The following is a 22,827-nucleotide window of genomic DNA, read 5'->3' as shown; positions in this document are numbered from 1 at the left end:
CCACTCTCACCATTTTTATTCAACATAGTACTGGAAGTCCTAGCCACAGCAATCAGAAAACAAAAGGAAAGAAAAGGCATCCAAATCGGTAAGGAAGAAGTACAACTTTCACTATTTGCAGATGACATGATACTAGTTTTCGGGTATATAAAGAAAACCCGAAAGACTCCACCAAAAAACTGCCAGAACTGATAAATTCAGTAAAGTCACAGGATATTAAATCAATGTATAGACATCTGTTGCATTTCAAACACCAATAATGAGCAGAAAGAGAAATTAAGAAAACAATCCCATTTACAGTTGCACCAAAAATAATAAAATACTTATGAATAAATCTTACCAAAGAGTTAAAAGATCTATACTCTAAAAACTATAAAACACTGATGAAAGAAATTGAAGACCGACACAAAGAAATGGAAAGCCATTCCATGCTCATGGATTGGAAAAACAAATATTGTTAAAATGTCTATACTACCCAAAGCAAGCTATACATTTAATGTGATCCCTATCAAAATACCAACAGCATTTTTTACAGAACTAGAACAAACAATTCTAAAATTTTTATAACGTGACAGAAGACCCTGTATAGCCAAAGCAATCTTGAAAAAGAAAAGCAAAGGAGTGCCTGGGTGGCTCAGTGGGTTAAGCATCTGTGTTTGGCTCAGGTCATGATCTCGGGGTCCTGGGATCCAGCTCACATTGGGTTCCCTGCTCAGCAGGGAGTCGGCTTCTCCCTCTCCCTTTGCCCCTCCCCCTGCTCTTGCTATCTCTCAAATAAAATAAAATAAAATAAAATAAAATAAAATAAAATAAGAAAAGCAAAACTGGAGGCATCACAATTTCTGACTTCAAGTTATATTACAAAGCTGTAGTAATCAAAACAGTATGGTACTGGCACAAAAATAGACACATAGATCAATGGAACAGAACAGAAAGACCAGAAATGAACCCATAATTATATGGTCATTTAATCTTTGACAAAGCAGGAAAGAATACCCAATGGGATAAAGACAGTCTCTTCAACAAATGGTGATGGGAAAACTGGACTGCAACATGCAAAAGAAAGAAACTGGACCACTTTCTTATGCCATACACAAAAGTAAATTTAAAATGGACTAAAAACTTAAATGTGAGACCTGAAACCATAAAAATCCTAGAAGAGAATACAGGTAGTAAACTCTTTGACATTGGACATCACACAAATGCAACTTTTTTCTAGATAGTCTCCCGGGACAAGGCAAACAAAAGCAAAAATAAACTACTGGGACTATATCAAAATAAAATCTTCTGCACAGGTAAGGAAAAAATCAACAAAGCTAAAGGCGACCTACCAAATGGGAGATGTTTGCAAATGACATATTCAAAAAGGCTTAATATCCAAAATACATAAAGAACTTACAAAACTCAACACCCAAAAAACAAATAATCCATTAAAAAATGGGCAGAAGACATGAACAGACATTTCTCCAAAGAAGACATACAGATGGCCAAAAGACACATGAAAAGATGCTCATCAACACTCACCATCAGGAAAATACAAATCAAAACTACAAGGAAATATCACCTTACACCTGTCAGAATGGCTAAAAAAAAAACCAAAACCAAAAACACGAGAAACAACAAGTGTTGGCAAGAATGTGGAGAAAAGGGAATCCTCCTGCACTACTGGTGGGAATGCAAACTGGTGCAGCCACTATGGAAAACAATATGAAGATTTCTCAAAAGGTTAAAAATAGAACTACTTTATGATCCAGCAATCGCACTCCTGGGTATTTACCCAACGAATACAAAACACCAATTCAAAGGGATACATGCACCTCTATGTTTAAAACAGCATTAATTACAATAGCCAAGAAATGGAAGCAGCCCAAGTGTCCCATCAACTGATAAATGCATAAAGTAGATGGGGTATTACATACAACGGAATATTATTCAGTCATCAGAAAGAAGGAAATTTTACCACTTGCCATGACTTGGATGAAGCTAGAGAGGACAATGCTAAGTGAAATAAGTCAGTCAGAGAAAGACAAATACCATATGATTTCACCCATATGTGGAATTTAAGGAACAACAAATGAGCATAGGAAAAGAGAGAGAGAGAGAAATCAAGAAATAAACTTTTTTTTTAAAGAAACAGACTCTTTTTTTTTTTTTTAAAGATTTTATTTATTTATTTGACAGAGACAGCCAGCGAGAGAGGGAACACAGGCAGGGGGAGTGGGAGAGGAAGAAGCAGGCTCCTAGGGGAGGAGCCTGATGTGGGGCTCCATCCCAGAACACTGGGATCACGCCCTGAGCCAAAGGCAGATGCTTAAGGACTGCGCCACCCAGGCGCCCCCTAAAGAAACAGACTCTTAATTATAGAGAACGAATTGATGGTTACCAGAGGGGAGGAGGAGATTGGTTCAATAGATGATGGGGATTAAGACGTGTACTTGTCATGATGAGTACAGGGTAACATATGGAAGTGTTGAATCGCTATATTGTACACCCGAAGCTAATATAACATTATTTGTTAACTTTTAAAAAAACTTTTAAAAATTAAAAAAATAAAAGTTATGTGATCTTCAGAAAATTTTTTAACTTCCTTGAGTTTCCACATATACTCATCAGTAAAACAGGGATATTAAGACATGTAACTTACATGAGGACTACAATGACACATATAAAAAGGTTAATTAAGCACAGAGCCTGGCATATAATAAGTGCTCAATAAACACTGGCTAGCATAATATTCTTTAACTTGCCAAAGGTCTGATTGCTAACAAGAATTAGGATTCACACTGCAGTCTATCTGGCATAAAAACCTATGCCCTCTCCATGTCACCAGACAGGGCTCTTTCAGATACCTTAATCCACACACCAGTACCACAATGAACCATACCAAAGCCTGAGGCAAAAGGAAAAGTCAGTAATACTGATCTCTTTATTTAAAATTTGGGTATTTTTATCACAGTTTTTTTGCATTAATTCTGACATTCTGAACTACTGCATTAAAGTATAACTGCCTGGCTAGCTCAGGCAGCAGAGCATGAGACTCTTAAAATATTATTTATCTTGCTAACTGGGTTTTCTGACACCCTCTAAAATTTTACACCTGAGCTGAAAGCTTCACTCACCTCACCCTGGTCCCAGCCCTACCAGTCACTAACAGTTTCTGCACTGACATTACAGTCATTTCACAATTCACTTTGCATTAGTCTAGTAAGACTTACTGTGAACCTCTTTAAAAAGCCCAGGTTAATGATTTGATAATTATTTTATGACTTCCCAAAGAGTGTGAAATAATGTGGTAACACTATCAATTACTTGCAACTCCTACCACAGACTTCAGTTATCTGTTATATGTGGTATACATAAAGAGCATACAATAAGTTAATTCCTGAATTAACAGCTTCTTAACTACCACATTATTAAAAAAAAAAAAAGAAACATTACTCTGTGAAAGGTATTTAGTGAGCAAAAGACAATATTCTTCATTTTACGGTAAAGATAAAAGAACTACGGAAAAGTGGCCAGGCTTCTGCTAGCATCTGCCAGAAGAACTGTATATATGATGCTTTCTGCGAAATAGGACACTCTACTTGAAGGAATCTTCTTGGCACAGCCAGTTTCAGCAAAGAAAGAGAAAGTGATTTAACAGCTGACATTTTTCCCAGTGGATCTCTTTGATCTGATATTGCCCTGAACAGCACTGAACGCACTAACAAGGTAGGTGAAAGGGGAAAACACTGAGTCAGCCTTAACTTTTAAAAATGCCTTTCTAGGAGAGCACCACTACAACACAAATATTGATAGTGCATCCTCTACTCTAAGCCAGGCTCTGGAAGATTCCAGGTGTCTCTGTTCTCTTCTGATTATATAGAAACATATCAAGAGGACAAAGAAGGCAATGGCTACAGTTTTCTTGAATGGCTTTAGGAGGCCTGGACCACCAACATTACTCCTAATCCTGGCCAGGAAAGTTGTTGGTTGTTAATGTTGAATGTTTCTTACAGTTAGTAGACCAATTTTTGGTAAATTGTGAAACAAAGTTATACTTTATAACATTTTATATTTATAATGGTTTACTTTGTTTACTTTGATAATATAAAGTAAAAATAATTTACTTTGATAATGATTACTTCAAAATGTAGTTCCTACTTAGGTACTTTGGCAAAAAGCAGAGACTCTCAAATGCAATCCCCCATTCACAGGTACCTAAGTAACTCCTGGTGACTTTCCAGTGTTTAATAAACACTGTGCTATAGTTACCTCCTAAGTGGCATGTAGAATTTTTTGGAAGAGTCCTTTATAATGATAATTTTTATCATTAAAAATAATGGCAGAGTAATTATATCAGATCAACTCTCTTGCTTACAATAATTAGACACTGTAGACAATATATTAAAGGTACCAAAGAGTAACCAAAGCAGGCAGAAACTGGGATATGAGCCTCAAAAACAGAAAACCAAACTATATGAAACCTACATTTCTATAGCTCTTTCCCTGAAGGTATTCCTCAGTCCATACAGCACATGAGGAACAGAATGCAAGCAGAAAATGGAAGTCTTACTGGGCTGAAGAGTCAAAGGTATCTGGAACTGTCAAAGCAGCTAGAATCTGGAGGAGGAGAAATCCTGGAAAAGACAGAACCACAGAGCAGGTAGCCCTAAAATACGTATATGACTCCACACAAATCCTTCAATGATTCCTGGCTGTGCATGAACAAAGTATTTAGGAACCCAAAGGAAAGCAAGAGCTGGAAGGCTGGCTGAAAGGCTGAGCTTGGTTCTAGGAAGTCAGAAGCTTGAATTCGGGTCCTACTAAATTAGAGGGGTTTGGGAAACACCAGGCTTGACAAGCACCTCACACTTCCCATTGATCCCCTTGAGGGGTCATACTTGGGAGTAAGGACCACATCCCAGGACTAAGACACAATACTGTCAGACTCAAGGCAAAACAGACCCGCCAGAGCAAAGCGTAAAACCAAGCCTTCATAGGATCAAGGTGATCTTCCAGTGATGTAACTGCCTGTAAGAACAAAACTCACCATTCTTGAGTGGAAGGTAAACACTAAAATGCATCACTCACAATGTCCAGCAAATAACAAAACTACCATAAATGAGAAGTAAAGGGAAATTGTACCCAGAGTCAACAGAAAGAGCTGTTGATACCGACATACCCAAAGACAACCCAGAAGTTAAGAACTGACAGATAAGAACTTTAAATAACTACGATAAATATATCCTTAAAAATGCACACTTTGGGGCGCCTGGGTGGCTCAGTAGTTAAGCATCTGCCCTCGGCTCAGGTCATGATCCTGGGATCGAGCCCCACATCAGGCTCCCTACTCAGCGGGAATCCTTCTTCTCCCTCTCCCACTGCCCCTGCTTGTGTTCCCTCTCTCGCTCTCTAGCTCTCTCTCTCTCTCTCTCTCTCTCTCTCTGTCAAATAAATAAATAAAAATCTTTTTCTTAAAAAACGCACATCTTGTGAATTTTACAAATCAAAACCTTACCCTCCCCCAACATTCTAGTGAACTTCAGTTACCCATGATTTTCAATCACATTGGGATTTGGAATGTTTTATTTTTGAAAGCCTGAGACAAACAACTTGAAACTGATTAATGACAGCCAAACTTAATTATATATTTACACCTCCCTCTCTCCCAAGGGAGAGAATAAAATGTCTTATCTCTCTGTAGCGAGAGGGCTTTATTAAGATCTGACAACAACTATTTAGGAACAATAATTGAGTTTTATGCAAGATTACACAGGTTTTCCTTGTCTGGCATCCCAGTCTAATCATAGACTGATAGAATATTTAGGCTCCTAACAGTGAGAAAAAACAGTTGAGCTGGGTACAAAACTAACCTTTAAAAGTACTTATCCTCATCTGTCAATGTGATCTTATCAAGGATTTCTATAATTTCTATAAACAACCATTATATTTTAGCTGAATCAGTAGCATTATGCTCCTTAAGCAGATAGTCAGATACCTTCTACTTTAAAACATTTTCCACTAATACCCACCCCCAACCCCCTGTAAAAAGAATTTGGCTTCAACTTTCTTTTCTTAATCTACTAAGCAATCTCATGAACAAAAAGATAATCATATGCCCTGCATGTCTGATGTAATTTTTATAGACCTTCTAAGTGTTCTAATATCCATTTACCATTTTGGGAAAATAATATTTACTGAACAAGCTGAATTACCTTTTTTCTCCAAGGAAAAAAGCAAAGTTCGTGAAGATATACTTAAAGATCTGCTAAGCAGGTGTTATTTTTGCTTAAAATTTTGCTTTACATCCTGTGGCATTGTAGGGATGACTGAGTTGGCCTCCCTGATATTTTTCTTGCTTTTCCTGTGTCCACTTATGTTGACACTGCCACTCCTAAAGATGCTAATATTGCTTTTACCGACACAGAGAAATACTCTCTTTTTACAAGTTTTGTTGTTCATATGGGTCTCCCAAAAGGACAGTCTTGCCCACTTTTTTCCTTACTTTCCTTTCTCAGAGGGCTTGTTTCCCTCACAAAGGGTTGGAAGACATCTGAGGGGCTTGCCCAGAACTATATCCATAAGCAACCTATCCCATCAACAATTAATAAGCATCCATGGACAGATTTGGGGCAGCTCCGTTTTTGTTAACCACAAAGTGAATTCCCTCTTCCCTAGCAGTGCTTCTTCTAGAAATCAGGGGCAACTTTGTCTCTCTCACCTTGGTTGGAGAGTTTGAGACTAACGGCCCACAAATCCCTTTTCTCCCAAAAGTGACCCTTGGTGTCCTCTCCTGGGAAGTGCTCAGAGACTAGTCTCTCTTCCCACAGCAGACCACAAATATGTAGGCCAACAATTAGAACCTACTTGAAATTCCCCCTACGTAAGTCACCACGTTGAATTATGTCCAAATAGAACTAAAGTGCTTCTCGGTATAGTACTACCATCCTAGATGCTGTGTGAAGCAAATAAAATTCTCAGAGGAGAGGACAGTACCTTCTTATTTAAGACATAGATTAAAAAACATGTGAATGAGGAAATCTGTCGAGCACCTTTTGGTTCAAGAAACGCATTGTTAAGCTCTAGCTACATACCAGGCACTATATTAAGCACTAACTATACAAAAACACATAAGACAAGGACCTCAAAATCCAGTAGGAGAAACAAACACATCCACAAATGATCATAATTTAATGGGTTAACTACCACAGAGAGCTGAATGATAGAATAAAGCAAGGATCTATGACAGCAGGTGCCAAAAAGGGACTGAAGATTTTGGTAGCCAGTTCTAACTCAATAGTTCCTCCCCTTTATTATCTCCAGCTGTGTTACCATTCGGAGAGAAGACTACATCACATGTTTTTGTTTTTTATTTTCCAGTTAGAAAAACTACATGAGCGGCTCATTATCAGTCACAAAAAACATTTCATTTCCAGTATTATCTTTATTCCAATCCAAACAACCTACGGTGAAACTTTACTGTCATCTGGGGTGCCGGGGTGGCTCAGTTGGTTAAGCGGCTGTTTCAGCTCAGGTCATGAGCCCAGGGTCCTGGAATCGAGCCCCAGGTTGTGTCCCCCGGGTCCACTGCATCCCCTGAGTCCCCAAGACCCCACCTCGGGCTCCCTGCTGAGCCTGCCTCTCCCTTTCCCTCTGCCCCTCTTCCCCTGTTTGTGCTTTCTCTCTCATTCTCTCTCTCAGATAAATAAAAATCTTTAACTAAAAAACAACTCTACTGTCATCATAGCCTAAAATATTGTCACTTTGCTCAAGAGCATCTTCCCCGACTTGCAAGAATCCTCACTTATGACATTAAAGAACTTAGATCCTGGGACGCCAGGGTGGCTCAGTAGGTTAAGTGTCTGCCTTCAGCTCAGGTCATGATCTCAGGGTCCTGCTCAGCGGGGAGCTTGCTTCTCCCTCTGTCTGCTGCTCTCCCTCCTTGTGCGCGCAGGCTTGCACACTCTCTCTCTCTCTCCGATAAATAAATAAATAAATCTTTAAAAAAAAAAAAAGGCACTTAGATCCTGGTGTCAGAATGGACTTGACTGGAACCAATATCATTATTATATTTATGTTATTCAATTAAATATCCAGAAAAGAAAGAAAAGCATGTTGCATAAACTCATTTAAAATGCTTATTAAGCAAGTACTACTACCAAAGCAGAGAACAAGTATACCCTATGCAAGTGTTAAAGAAAAGTTATATGATCAATCTTATTTTCCATGATATAAGTACAAAGGATACATATTTCTGTCAAAAATTTTCAATTGAGGGACACCTGGGTGGCTCAGTTAAGTGTCTGCCTTTGGCTCAGGTCATGTTCCTAGCGTCCTTGGGACAGAGTACCACTTGGGACTCCCTTCTGAGCTTCTCCCTCTGCCTGCCTCTCCCTCTGCTTGTGCACGTGTGCTCTGACAAATAAATAAATAAAATCTTAAAAAATTTTTTTTCCATTGAGCTAGAGCCAGAAGGAAAAAAATGTGGTCCACAGGACACAAAGAGGAGCTATTTATGAGATAATCTCACAGGCCTCCTCAAAGAAACAAAAAGTATAGCTAAACTAGGTGTTGGAGAAAAAGAAAAAATGCTCTTAAGAACCAGCCTATACTCCCGAATCCTGTCCATACCCTTTGTCTTGTAAACCCATATAATGACATTTCCACAGTGCCTGCTCCCCATCCCATCCCTACAGGTGCATCTGCATCTTTCTCACGGTCTCTTTTAGGAACTAGACTTTTTTAAACTAGAAACATAGTTTCATGTTGTAATATTCACTTATGCTAGGCAGAACTAAAGTTAGTATCTATTGTGGTTTGACTTAAAAACAAGATCGTAACTAACATGTTGAGGAGTGATTCTAAGAATGTACTCAACATACATTAACTAGCCACTCACTGAAAAGTCTTTTTCATAATGAAAAAGATAGTGATAAGATAATAAGAAGTTCTTGTTAACCATTTATCTGACATCTACATCCTTCCATCCTTATCCCCCACAAAGACTACAGCAGAAAAGTTAAAGATCCAGTAACATTTCACAGAAGTACTGAAAATAGAATTAGTAGAACCAAATCTTGTCCAGGGTTCCACTGAGGAAAAATAAAATGTATAAAAAGGAAAAAACAAACAAACAGAGAAAAACTTACTTGCAGAATCCTGTGCCATTGTGGTAGGTAACACACACTCCTTCATTTACACAGGGCTCATAGCCATCCCGACACTGCAATGCTAAAAATAAAAACAAATGCACATTAGAAATAAGTCACTAATCAGACAGCAAAGAAATGTTACCCAATTCAGGTCAACATCCGTTCCCATATCCAACCTGATCTGGGTTTCCCTTTAGAGCTTTCATCAGGTTTTTTGGTTTGTTTGTTTTGTTTTGTATTTGTCCTTTGGCTTCTGGGGTCATAGAAGCATGGAAGCTCATCCTAGGAGTCTCTTCCTTCCATAACTACTTTACAATCTTGAATGATGCTCTTAATTCTCTGTGCCTCTAGCTTCCCAGCAATTGCATCCCTATCTTCTAACGATACTCAAGAAAACTAAAGCTCTTTTTTTAAAAATAATATTTTGTTATTATGTTAGTCACCATACAGTACATCCATAGTTTTTGGTGTAAAGTTCCATGATTCATTACTTGCGTGTAACACCCAGTGCACCATGCAATACGTGCCCTCCTTACTACCCATCACCAGCCTATCCCATTCCCCCACCACCCTGAAGCCCTCAGTTTGTTTCCCAGAGTCCATAGTCTCTCATGGTTCATTCCCCCTTCTGCCTACCCCCCCTTTCTTCTTCCCTTTCTTCTCCTACCGATCTTCCTACTTCTTATATTCCATAGATGAGTGAAACCATATGATAATTTTCTTTCTCTGCTTTACTTATTTCACTTAGCATTATCTTCTCCAGTCCTGTCCATGTTGCATATCACTCAGCCATCAAAAAGAACGATTTCTCAACATTTGCTGCAACAAGAAAACTAAAGCTCTTAAACATGATATGCCATAAGCATCCTGAAATTTGAATACTTCAGATAAATAATATAAGGATTCATCAGTGAATATTTAGGAAGGCCTGGGTAAATACGAGGTCACCATGATACAAATGAATTACTTAAGCCTTCAAGTGAGGTTTCAGAACAGGCCACTTTAATAACTAATCAGAAACATCAACGATATTCATTGAACAAACTGTAATTGAGAGCCTAGTATATGCCTGGCACAATATTAGGATCCAGAGGAAAAGGAGAAATGGAATACATAAGAAATCAATACAGCATAACCTCTAGCCTTAAGGGATTCACACAAAGATGGGGGAGTAGACCATGAATACAGATTGTAGGGGGGGAGGGTGAAAGTAAAGAAAATAAAAAGCTAATTTTATATATGCAGATAGAACAACAATTCTCAAATTCTGAAACTCCAGTCCTTTTACAAGGCAGTGAAAAGGCACCTCATACCATAATCCCTTCCAAAAACAGACTACTCAGAGATAAACAGCAATAGTAGAAATTTTCATGGATTTCAGCCACAAGAGGAGAAAGACTCCTAAAGTCTACCACTCACTTGCTGGATAACTTGATTATTTAGCTTTTAGAATTAGAATTTTCATTACCAAAATCCTTACCAAGAATCCTTACAACAACTGGAAAGGCAAGCCAGAAAGAAACCTAGTCAAACAACAAAAGCTAAAAATGAAGTTAATGAACTTTTTCTATAAGATTATTAAGATGTCCATCTGCTAGGACGGTTTATATACAAATACCTGAAAGCAAAATTGAGAAGTCTCCACCTGTGACTTTTCTCTAGCCATACCATTCTATGAATAAACTGCTCAATATCACAGGCTCTAGGCCTGACATTCTAGGGCATCAAAATCAGCTGCTTCACAGGGGAGCCCAGGCTAAGCTGGACGCTAGAACAATTCCTCCATTAACAATTACTGCATAAGATGGGCACCTGGGTGGCTCAGTTGGTTAAGCATCTGTCTTCGGCTAAGGTCATGATCCCAGAGTCCTGGGATCGAGTCCCGCATCGGGCTCCCTGCTCAGTGGAAAGCCTGCTTCTCCCTCTCCTACTGCTTGTGTCTCTCTTGTGTGTGTTTGTGTGTGTGTGTGTGTGTGTGTGTGTGTGTGTGCGTGCGCATGCTCTCTCTCTCAAATAAAAATCTTAAAAAAAAAAAATGAAGTGCTTTCCTTAAAAAAAAAAAGTACTGCATAAGAACCCGCTATTTGCCCAGTACCCATTACCAAGCAATGGAATCATTTGAGAACATGTTTAAAGAAATCTCATCTCTTAAAATAGTATTTTTAAAATAGTAATAACCACTGCAGCTAACACATTGTGCTTACTAAATCCCAGATACTATTTTATGCATTTTACACAGACTAACTAATACAATGTTCCCTACAATGCTGTGAAGCAGTTAATTTCATTATCTGTGTTCCACAAAAAAGGCTAAGTGACCTGCTACTACCACACCAGTGGGTTAAAGAGCCAGAATTTGAACCTTAGGGAGTCTGGAACCTGCAAGAGAGTCTGTGCTCCTAACTACAGTGATACACTGTTTCCCACTATCTGACATTTTTCTTCTCAGATGGGCAGGATAGGCATTGTTATACCTATTTACTAGAAAGTGCAGGCCAAGGAGGTTAGGTGACCTCCTCATGGAACATCACACCACTAGCTGTGGCAGTGTTAGGCCTGAGACCCAGGTCTCTTGCTGAGTCCAGCCCCATCTCTGACAGCTGCTGGGATCACACAGTCACTAAGCTGCAGCCCGAACAGGCAGATTCAGGAAGAGGATCATCTTGTTGTCCATATCCCACTTCCCTGTAGGGCTCAAATGCTCCCTCTTCCCACACCTTATGATAAGGCCAATGCAACAACTATAATTAAAACAGTTAATGTCAGGTTATTTCCTCCATACCAAAGTTCTCAAACTGCTTTTTTCATTCTCTTTAGATACTTTTATTAGTTTCAATGAGAACTTCCTGACTTTTTTCTATTTGCTTTCTTTTCCTTTAAATAAAAAAGAAAACCTGTCAGTAGGAAAGGAATGTCCTGGAAGCACAGAGCAAGTTAAGCTGCAGCTCTGTCCTCCCCCTGCAGGAATCCTGGCTCAGTGGAGTCCAGAAACCTGAAATCTTACCTCTACCACTAACTAGCTGTACTACTGTAAGTAAAGCACAACCTCATGGGGGCTCAATTTCCCTACCAGTAAACTAAACTGGGGAGAACTAAATATTCTTGAAGGTCTCCTATGATCCAACAGTGACACCTCCCTCATTAAAAGCATGTGAAAGGCATGCCTGGTACCTGGAGAAATCTACGCAGAAAGACATGAAGAGCCTAGCCACCCATGACTCAGAAAGCCATGGGTGCAAAAAAATTACAGTCTGTTCCTATTAAGTGTCCTGGCAAATCATTACAGTGACAGGTTCAGAGAAATACAAACAACCCAAAGTCAGTATGTGGCAACCCATCAAGCAAATAACTTTACAGCCTAGCCTCAGTGAACCAATCAAATTCAGTGACCAAAAAGGAGGTGGGCTTACAGAGCTAATAATTAATGCCATTTGGCTAATCTGTAGGATCATGCTACCTTGACCCTTTAACATTTACTAAGCCATGGTGCTCAAAGTGTGCATCAGAATCAACTGGAGGGCTTCCCAGACACCACCGCCAGAGTTTCTGATTGAGGAGGTCTAGAGGGGGCCTGGGCACTTCCATTCCTAACATGTTCCCAGGTGATGCTGATGCTACAAGTCTGAGGAACCATACTTTGAGAACAACTAAAGCATGAGTGCCCATGTTAAGGAATCCCCTAGGACTACAGAATCCGCTAGAGGTCTTGTGTAATCTAGACAGCAATATACTGCCTGAATAGACAAAAGAAAAATAAAGTAAAATTTGAGACTTGTGACTTTGCTCAGGGGTACTTCTAAAGGAATACTGTAATTCTTTGCCATTCAAAGAGAAATTAAAACTTTGATAACTCAAAAAATTACAGTGAAACCAGAAAAGATCTCATTTTAAAATTCAATGTGCTCTTTTTCCAATGTAAAACATTTAAATTTAACAGTGAAATTGAAAGCACCTTTCTATTTGTAGAGTAAAAAACGAAATGCTCAATCATATCCCATTTAGAGGACAGATGCTTAACTGATGTTTTAGTAGACTCAGAGAAATGAGTCACTCACAAAAGGAGTTTTCATCTTAAGCCACAGTGATCACTCAATAAACACTGTTGACTGGAATCAATCTCATATACTGTGTGTGTGTGTGTGTCTCCGTGTGCATGCCTCCCTCCCCCCAAAAAAGGGCAAAAGTCAAGAGAAGCAGGAGATTCCAGTTTCATCACTCCATCAACTTGGCAATGTGACACAAAATTTAGAGACCAATTTTAATTTTCACACATTTTCTGTGCAACATTTTAGGGAATGGGCTTCTAATATTCAGAACATACAGAAGGGGGAATGAAGCATGAGAGACTATGGACTCTGAGAAACAAACTGAGGGCTTCAGAGGGGAGGGGGGTGGGGGAATGGGATAGGCTGGTGATGGGTAGTAAGGAGGGCACGTATTGCATGGTGCACTGGGTGTTATACGCAACTAATGAATCACTGAACCTTACATCAAAAACCAGGGATGTACTGTATGGTGACTAACATATAATTAAAAAAAAATGAACATATTTACAAAGCATCTACTCCATGAGGTGCAGACCCTAATGTCAGGGATTCCATACTTAACAGAATAAAGTTCCTGTCCCCATGAACCTTTTATTAGGGAAAGATAGATAATACATGAATAAATAAATAATGTCATTTTAGACAGTGCTAAGTGATAGATTCTGTTGGAAACCGAACCCAGATATGGGAGACAGAGTAATCACAACGGCCGGACATATAGAGACCTCCTTTAGATAGGATGAGTAGGAAAGGCCTCTCTCAGAAGGTACCTTTGAGCTAAGATTTAAATGAAGAAGAATCATGAAGATGCGGGAAAGAGCAATCCCAAACTGAAGAAAGAGCAAGTGCAGAGGCCTTAAGATGGGAATGAGACTGGTATTCCAAGTTCACGTGCTTGGAGACTATTAAGCAAGGAGGGAAAGTAATAGGAGGAAGGCAGGGGTTGGACCCCGGCTTCTGGTCTAAGTGCAAGGGTAAGTACTGCTCAGCTTTAAGCAAGGAAAATGACACAATCAGATTTGTGTTTGAAAACAGTCACAACTGTAGGGGCGCCTGGGTGGTGCAGTCAGTTCAGCGTCTGACTCTTGGTTTCAGCTCAGGTCTGATCTCAGGGTCTTGGGATCAAGCCCCACATCAGCCTCCAAACTCAGCATGCAGTCGGCTTGAGATTCTCTCTCCCTCTACCATTGCTCCTCCCCACTGTGCTCGCTCGCTCTCTCACTGAAATAAATGAATCTTTGGGAAAGAAAGAAAGAAAGAAAGAAGAAAAGAAAAGAAAAGAAAAGAAAAGAAAAGAAAAGAGAAGAAAAGAAAAGAAAAAGAAAAAGAAAAGAAAGAAGAAGGAAGGAAGGAAAGAAGGAAGGAAGGAAGGAAAATGGTCACATTTGTAAAATGTTTCAGTGAGTAAAGGGGCTTTTTTTCTTTTTTATATAAGCTTATTCAAGTCAGCCCTTTTTAAACTAAGTTGAAGACATCTATTTTCTCAGCTCCCCCAAAGTGGTAAGGATTTTATTCTAATCTCATCCAACCTCCCAGAAGCCCCACTTGCAAAGTGTTGGTACAGCACTCTCTAATCTGCATTGGCTTTCAGTTCTTAATTCTCAGAACTTACTCTCAGTTCGGCTTCAGAAGAACCAGCTGAGAGGTCTATACAGTACCTTCACATAATGGCACAGACGGCACTTTTTCCAGGGACAAGCCATTTCTTTTTCCAGTCTAAACCCTCAGGCTCACCTTCAAGATTACAGCCCACCTTACACTCCCGGGATCCTCCCACCATAATAAAATGCAGTCTCTTGCTGGCATGGATCACCACTGCACTTAGCTCCATGTCTACCCACATCTCAGCTTCCTTGGCTGCCACTTTCCCTCCACTATGGACACTCTATTCATTCGACTGAGGCCCAGCCCACCTCCCTCCTCACCCTCAGAGCCCCTGACTCTTAAGACATTCATAACTCACTCACAGTTTAGCACTTAATTCTATGCTGTCTTCTCTATTTTTCCATGTTTAAGTTCCTAGAGGATAGAAAACATTTCTTCTTTTCTGTATATTTGAGGCAATATAATTTCATGCACAGATGCTAAAATCAGGATCTGAGTTTGGATTCTAGCTCCTCCATTTACTATCTATATCTGTATCTCTTTCTCTTTTAGTTTCTTCACCTGTAAAATCATCTCTCAGAGCCCTGTAAGAACTAACTGAATTAATACACTTAAACAACCTCGAATGCCTGATACACAGTAAGAGCTCAAAAAAGCCTAGCTCACATAGTAGGTACTTAAATTCTTGGTAAGTTGAATGAATGCATGATAAATGCTATCATGATAAACTTGTTAAATGAATGCATGATAAACTTGTTAAATCAATCACACCCCAGTTTAAACAAACTGAGAAATCTGGAAAAATAGAAGAGCCCTGGGGATTTAAGATGTAATATCAATAAGTGGAATAAATTCTTCCCAGCTGCCATCACTAACAGTCTAATGAAAGAAATACTGAACTACTACTACAACTACAAAAAAAAAAAAAAAAAAAAAATCAGAGGTCACCGCTTTTTAAAAAAAAGGTGTAGCACTGTAGGAATAAGAAGTGACACAGTAAAGGTAAAATAAACACTATATATGAGCAAAAATGCCTTTCAATTTTAATACAGTTCTATATTTGTTGAAGAACTTATTGTGAGCATGGCCCTCTACTAGGCATAGAATGGAAATCAAACAGAAGTAAAACAATTCCTATCCTTACAGTCCATACAGCATAATGGAGGGAAGTTAGGGACAGGAGCAAAGAGAATATGATTTACCCAAATGACTCTAAGATAAATATAAACAAAATAAAAATTGCTTTTATTAAATAACTTTAGCAGACCCTCTAAATGTCAATTTCAGGACCACCCCAGAAAGAACCTCTAAGAAAGACAACCCAGGGGCGCCTGGGTGACTCAATCGTTAAGCGTCTGACTTCGGTTCAGGGCGTGATCCCAAGGTCCTGGGATCGAGCCCCGCATCGGGCTCCTCTGCTGGGAGCCTGCTTTTTCCTCTCCCAAGCCCCCTGCTTGTGTTCCCTCTCGCGCTGTCTCTCTGTCAAATAAATAAATAAAATCTGTAAAAAAAAAGAAAAAGGAAAAATGAAATACAACCCAAACCCTTGTGCTTAGCACTGTGTAACTCAGTACAGACAAGGTCCTAGTATTTACTCAAGTTTATTGGCCTCATTTGTCTATAAATACTGCAAACAACAGAATAAACTGTCATTGATTTTAACCAGTTCTAGCACCTCAGGAATAAGCCCATTTAGGGACTGGCCCAAAGTATCCTGATAGATTGGAATCATCCTTAAAATTTCGTCCAGGCATTTGCCTAGGTTTTCTAGGGCTTTTCAGTATCATGACAGTTATATATCACTGGTTTAAAAGCCTGCCTTTGTTTTAGGAATCTCTAACACGAGTAATTAAGTCTGCACCCCAGCTGGCTGTAATCTGAGCAGCCTTCAATGTGTTTCACTTGTTACATTAACATGTAATCGGTGTAAATTGGCATTACTTGTTGCTTTGCAGCCTCTTCAAATAAGCCTCTGTCTGTTGTCTATCTCACATGATTTTTTTTTCCATATCCTGCTCTGTCAGTCTGCAGTGTGATATCTGTGTTCATATCCACCGCTCACTCAAAAGACGTTTTAATATCTTAAATGGGTGGGGTTCCTAAAATATGTGAAGAGACAGCATACAGGGCCCTTTTAATTTTCTCTTCAACGTTTATGCAAATCTCAAGTAGCAGCATTTGAGAGAGAAGAAGTCTGAGTTTATGCCCTAGGAACTTGGCTACAGCTGGCTGCTGTTGCTTCAGGCACATGGTGTTTGGAAGGGGCTCAGTAAAAACAACAAAGCAAGGTTTTCTAAAATGACTGCTTGCATTATTACCAAAAGTAAGAGAGTTGAGGGCAGGCAGAGAGACATCAGGGATTTGCAATAATTCTCATAGCACCCTGTGATTTCAAACAACAAACTTCCACTAATTTTTTTACTCCATTTTTGGGGATCAAGCCATGAAAACAAACAAACAAACAGAAGTGCAGAAGCTTCAAATCCCAAGTGGTATATTTAAATAAAAACAAAGTAGAGAAACATCTGTCTTCCTCCTTGAAATTCCTCTTGATTAAAAGGCAAATGAATGCAACAAGGGAGATACCAATTTTATTTTCCTGACAGTGTTACAAGGATTTCTCTGTCCTTTACAGATATCATCTAATAGAAAATGTGTTTCCCACTTAAGAGATGCTGATATCAGACCCATAGAGATTAAGGCATAGGCTACAGAGTTCATAGCAAAATATTACTACTTTTCAACAACAGGTATATCTTGACTAAAGAAAATATAACCAACAAAAACTGAAGTTATAAATAACATAAGGGTGTTTTCGACATTATTAGAATTTTTGTTTTATAAAGATATTTGTCCTACTGAGTTGATGAGTCTAGAATAAGCTTTGATTTAAAAAGTTACGATTTTGTCCTATTTTATACTACTGGATTTATTTATTGCAAAGAGCAAAATTCATCAATATTTGCTGTGCTCTACTGACATATACTATACACTGTGTTATTTCCTTCATTTTTCTGTCTTCTTAAAGAATGCAGAAAATTTTTAATTTGAGTTAAATAAAATGGAAAAATATAAAAACATATTTATAAATCAGATGTGGTAAATTTGTTAATAATCACCTCTACACATACATACATTCTTTCATTTGGAAAATACTTCCCCTCCCTTTCTTATCCATCTCGCTTACTCCCACCTACATTGCAAATCATAGAAAAAAACATTACCTTCCTTAAGAAGCCCTCAGACACCCTCCAATCTGATTTAGATGTTCCTCCTCTGTACTCCCATTACTTCCTAGGCAGATTTAATAAAGTGCTGGCTCACCTGTCTCTCTCCCCTACCTCTGTGTAAATTCTCTAAAGACCGTGATCATAATTGGCTCATCTTTGTATACCCAGGACCTAGCACAGTGCCTGGACCATAGCAGGTATAGTCAATACTCATAAGATATTCACTGAACTATCTTTAACACAAAACCTTTTGACAAAGTCAACAACCACTTTATGTGTTCAGAATTTTCTAAGGCTTCAATTTTAATAAGCATAGTGATACCCAAATGTGACTGTGTCTAATAATTCTGATTTCATTTTGTATAAGCAGTAGAAAAGTAAAATAAGAAGGAAAAAATGGTGCAAATTTCCTGGCCTTTAACAAGGATGAGAAGTTGAGAAAGTGGAACTATACTTTTCTAATCTTCATAAAACTGAAACATATTTGGAAATTCCTGCCTTAAAATTTGCATAAAGATAATACATACTCCCCTACTCTTCCCCATGAATCTTAAGCCATGTCTATTGTGGTTAAGAATTGATTTAAATGGGATGAACAGAAACCAAAATAATTTACATCTAAACGGCAAATGCAGAAAACACAGTAAGAAAAATTTCAAGTGAATGGTAAGCTAAAATCATGTTTTCATTATATAGTACCATTTTCCCCATGAGTAGATGCACTGATACACATCCATAGAAAGCTAAGCGCCGATCTGATCCAAAGTAGCCCCGATGTATTTCTTTTCTATTAAGTATCTAACACTTTGTAAAATGACACTGGCCAAAACAATTACAGGATTTTTATATCCAAAAGGTTCAAGATCTCGGTGTAATAAAACCCAAGACGGAAGAAGCTATATTGGATTTAGAAGTTAAATTATCCTCTATGAAAAGGGAAGAAGCTATACCGAATCTAGAAGTTAAATTATTCTCTATGAAGAAGTTCATTTCTCTATATATAGTGGTCAAAAAAGGCCAATCTGAGGTGATATCCTATTGTCCTCTACCTTCTATCATCTCCTCTATGATCTATCTGTTCTGTTATCAGAAACAAATTCAGCCTGTCCCCAATTTCCTGTGCTTTTAGTAAACGCTCCCTTTTTAAAGCTTTTTAAAGACAATTTTGTTAAGTACAGCTTCATTTTTTTAAAAGCTCTTAATTTTAAATACATGCTTTTAAGTACCCTTGCTGGAAAAGAATTTTATAAATATATATAATCTTCTTGCTACCCACCCAAAATAAACAAAGTGTTCTTTTAGCTTAAATTGTTCAGGAAACTTTTAAAATGGAGTAGACATTTAAAATGGAGTAGACAATTTCTATTATTATTATTTTGGAGGTAGACTCCAAAAAGAAAGAATAAGGGACAAAATTATGTTAAAAATAAAAATGGAAAAACCTAAGATTGTTACATTATATAAAATCAAGGAATTAAGGAGGGCACATAATGTAATGAGCCCCTGGGTGTTATGCGCAACTGATGAATCACTGAACTCCACCTCTGAAATTAACAATACACTCTATGTTAATTACTTGAATTTAAATAAAATCAAATTTTTAAAAAATCATAAATAAAAAAATAAAATCAAGGAGACTTCCCAAAACCAAATGGGGAAAAATCCAGAGAACAGCCCCAGATTTCCTCATGAGTATCCTTCCCCACGGCCTTTTTTAAAAACTTTCATTGTAGCAATTAAGGCTAATCCCAAGAATGAGGTCACCAGAAAACCATAAAGTGTCATTGTATGACAAAAAATCTGAGTCCAGCATAAAGCACCATTCCATTCTAGCTAACTGTTCTGAAGCCAGGGCTTGCAAAAACTAAGGTCCTAACACTTGGGTTATTTCTATATTATGTGGGTGACAGAGGTTCTACACCTTCAGCCAAAACCAAACCCTATTCACCTGTGGGCAATATTCAATACAAAACTCACATCACTGAGAACTGTTTGGCTTTTTTTAATTAATTTATTTAGTTTTTACTGTGTTCCACTGACAATTGTTTCAACTCAAGCGCTCAAAAGGCCCTAAACACTGGGCTCCTACCCAGAATATTCCAGATAAGCACAGAAACAAGTATTGTGAGTAAAATGTCTCAATCTGGCGATGGTAAATGCATATTGTTTCCATTTCCAGAGAACATGTCTGGGACAACAACCCTGGAATAGAAGAAGGTAAACACTAGGAAAATATCAAATTTTTATTAACTACTGAGGGAAGAAAACACGTACTATAGCTCCAAACTTTAATTTTTATTTAGTTTTGTTTTCAATTGCTCCCTTCTTCTCAATTATCTCTTCAAACACACATCAATGCCAATTCACACCAACAGAACTTGGCTCCCAGGGTCAACAGAAAAAGGTAGTAATAACATACACTTAAAGATATTTGATGAAGAGCTGATAATTTCAATGTTTAATCAAGCCTCTTTAAAATTCCTCTCCTGACTCACAAACCTTTCGACTACTCATATTCTTTCTTTACTGTGAATGTAGGTAAGAATTTATCTCTAAGCCTACCTAGATTTCTATGGAATTGTAACAGTCATTTTAACAAAAACAGCCCCACACACTGACAGCCACAACCTGATTTGCAAATGGGCACAGCCTTTCTTGCTCATCCAGTTCTTGCTGGATGAGCAAAGAAAAGCAGCAAAGACAGAAAATTTTGCTTCCTTTAATACAGGACCACATCAGAACTTGAGCATTCCATGTTCGTGTTTTTTAAAACAGAAAGGAAATCTACGTTTCTCCATTTGCAGCAGCACCTGATTTGGCAAACCCAAGATTTATGTTGCCTTCAACGAAAGTTTTCTTCATTCTAGAGAGGCCAAGAGACTTCTCTTGTTTCAGCTTCAGTCCAGAGTTCTCAGAAAGAGCTACAAAAATAATCTAAACCTCAATATATTAAAATAAAATGGGGGGGGTAAATCCTATAAGGGGTATTGGCTTTCTGGAGCCTGGTCTTCCCCAACTACCATAAAGGAGTCATAAATTCCTAGAGGAATTAAAAAAAAGGAAAGAAAAAAAGCAGATGCCCTAACCTACCACCCATTTCATCTCCCTTGCTGCCACTCCTCCTGCCTGGCAGCCCAAGGGGGTCCAGCAAAAGACAGATTTGGGACTCAGCAATACCTACAACCACGTCTGTCCTACCTAGGTTCAACCCAGCTATGTAATGCTAGGCATATGGTAAATGTTTGGAAAATGTTTTTAAAGCCAAACTGTTGAAAGATCTGGCCAGTTTTCTATCTCTCTAAACAAGTCCCTAATTTCCCACAAAAGAAGACAAAAATAAAATCTGCAAAATGATAGTTTACTCTAGCTTTCTAAGGTCACAAAGACCTGGCAGAGGAGATATTTTCATCTCTTTTGTTTATCACTCTTAAAATACTCTCCTCAGTAAAACTTCATTCCACTTTAGGGACATGGGAGTGATATTCATATAGAACAAGAGGGATTTAGAAAGGGAGTTTTGCCAGTTACACCACTCCAAGCCCAGTGCGAATGTCCTTCCCACCCTCACCTCTTCACATTAACAGGATTAAGTCCTTTGGAAAACCAGTATTAAAGCAAGTAACCCTGAGTTCAAGTAAAGGGACAAAGGATTTAGCTAATGTGGTTATTAGCGTAGTGCTGGTGATTAAATAACATTTCTCCTCCTCCCCACCAAAGCACACATTACCTCATCGAAAATACGAAAACCAAGGCATTGTAATCACTTTGGCTATAAGCCTAAATAGAAGTTACCATGGAAAGTCTCAAATACTTTAAGTTTTATATTAAAAATGTCAAGTGAATCAAGTATCCTCCTCCTCATGTGATCTGGATTTTTGAGTTAAATAGAACAAGTTTATAAATTTGCACACAGTGGGCTTCTGTATGTGCTCTTCCAACTCCACTGAAAATACCCCCAAATCAGCAACCTTCCTACAATACAATATCTTAACCTTAAGGAGTAATTCTAATGATGTGGATTCAGAAAGTAGCCGGTCACATCCGAGGTTAGTTGGCTGGTCGGTGTCCTTCCAGTAAAATGAGAGTAACAAACACCTGCTGTACCTAAAGATGGAGGCAACACATGCTTAGGATTAACATCTCAGCTTCTAGTGGGCAGGGATTTCTAGCTGATTTCCAGCTATGTTCCCCCACCCAAACCTACAAGTATTCTAAGACCAATGTGAACACTGGCCAAACAAATCAGAACCTTAGCTCCCAAAACTCTTGCTTTCTCACCCCTGAGAAGTCTGACCAAAGGCAATGCTACAATAAAAATACCCTCATAGTTTACAAAACATTTTCATACAAATGATTTCATTTGATCCCCACAACAACCCTTTAAGGCATGCAAATTGGTATTAGCACCATTTACAGAAGAGGAAACTGCAACTCAAAGAAATAAGGAACTTGCCCAAAGTCATTCAAGATGGCCAAACCTGTACCAGAACACAAGCCTTTTATCTACCAGTCCAGCATCCTTCCACTCACTACATCTGTTGAAATGCAGTCAAAAAACCTGATGTCCACCCAAACCTGCGAACCTCATTAACAGAATATTCTCATGCAGATAAGCACCCACATACCAGCTATGTACATAAAACACATTTATGCCAAAGACCAGCTAATGGCCACATGCTTGTCAAAAACCAAAACAAGACAGAGTTCCAAGGATAAGAGGGGCCACCAACGCTGTATTTCAGAACCACTCTTCATGCACATGCCCTAACAAGGACATTCATTAGTATCACTCCTACCTCCACAACAAAAGAA

The sequence above is a fragment of the Ursus americanus genome, chromosome 12 (assembly GCF_024610735.1).
Source record: "Ursus americanus isolate L20-20 chromosome 12, mUrsAme1.1.p, whole genome shotgun sequence".
NCBI classification, from domain to species: domain Eukaryota; kingdom Metazoa; phylum Chordata; class Mammalia; order Carnivora; family Ursidae; genus Ursus; species Ursus americanus.
Note: the sequence above shows the minus strand (reverse complement) of the source record.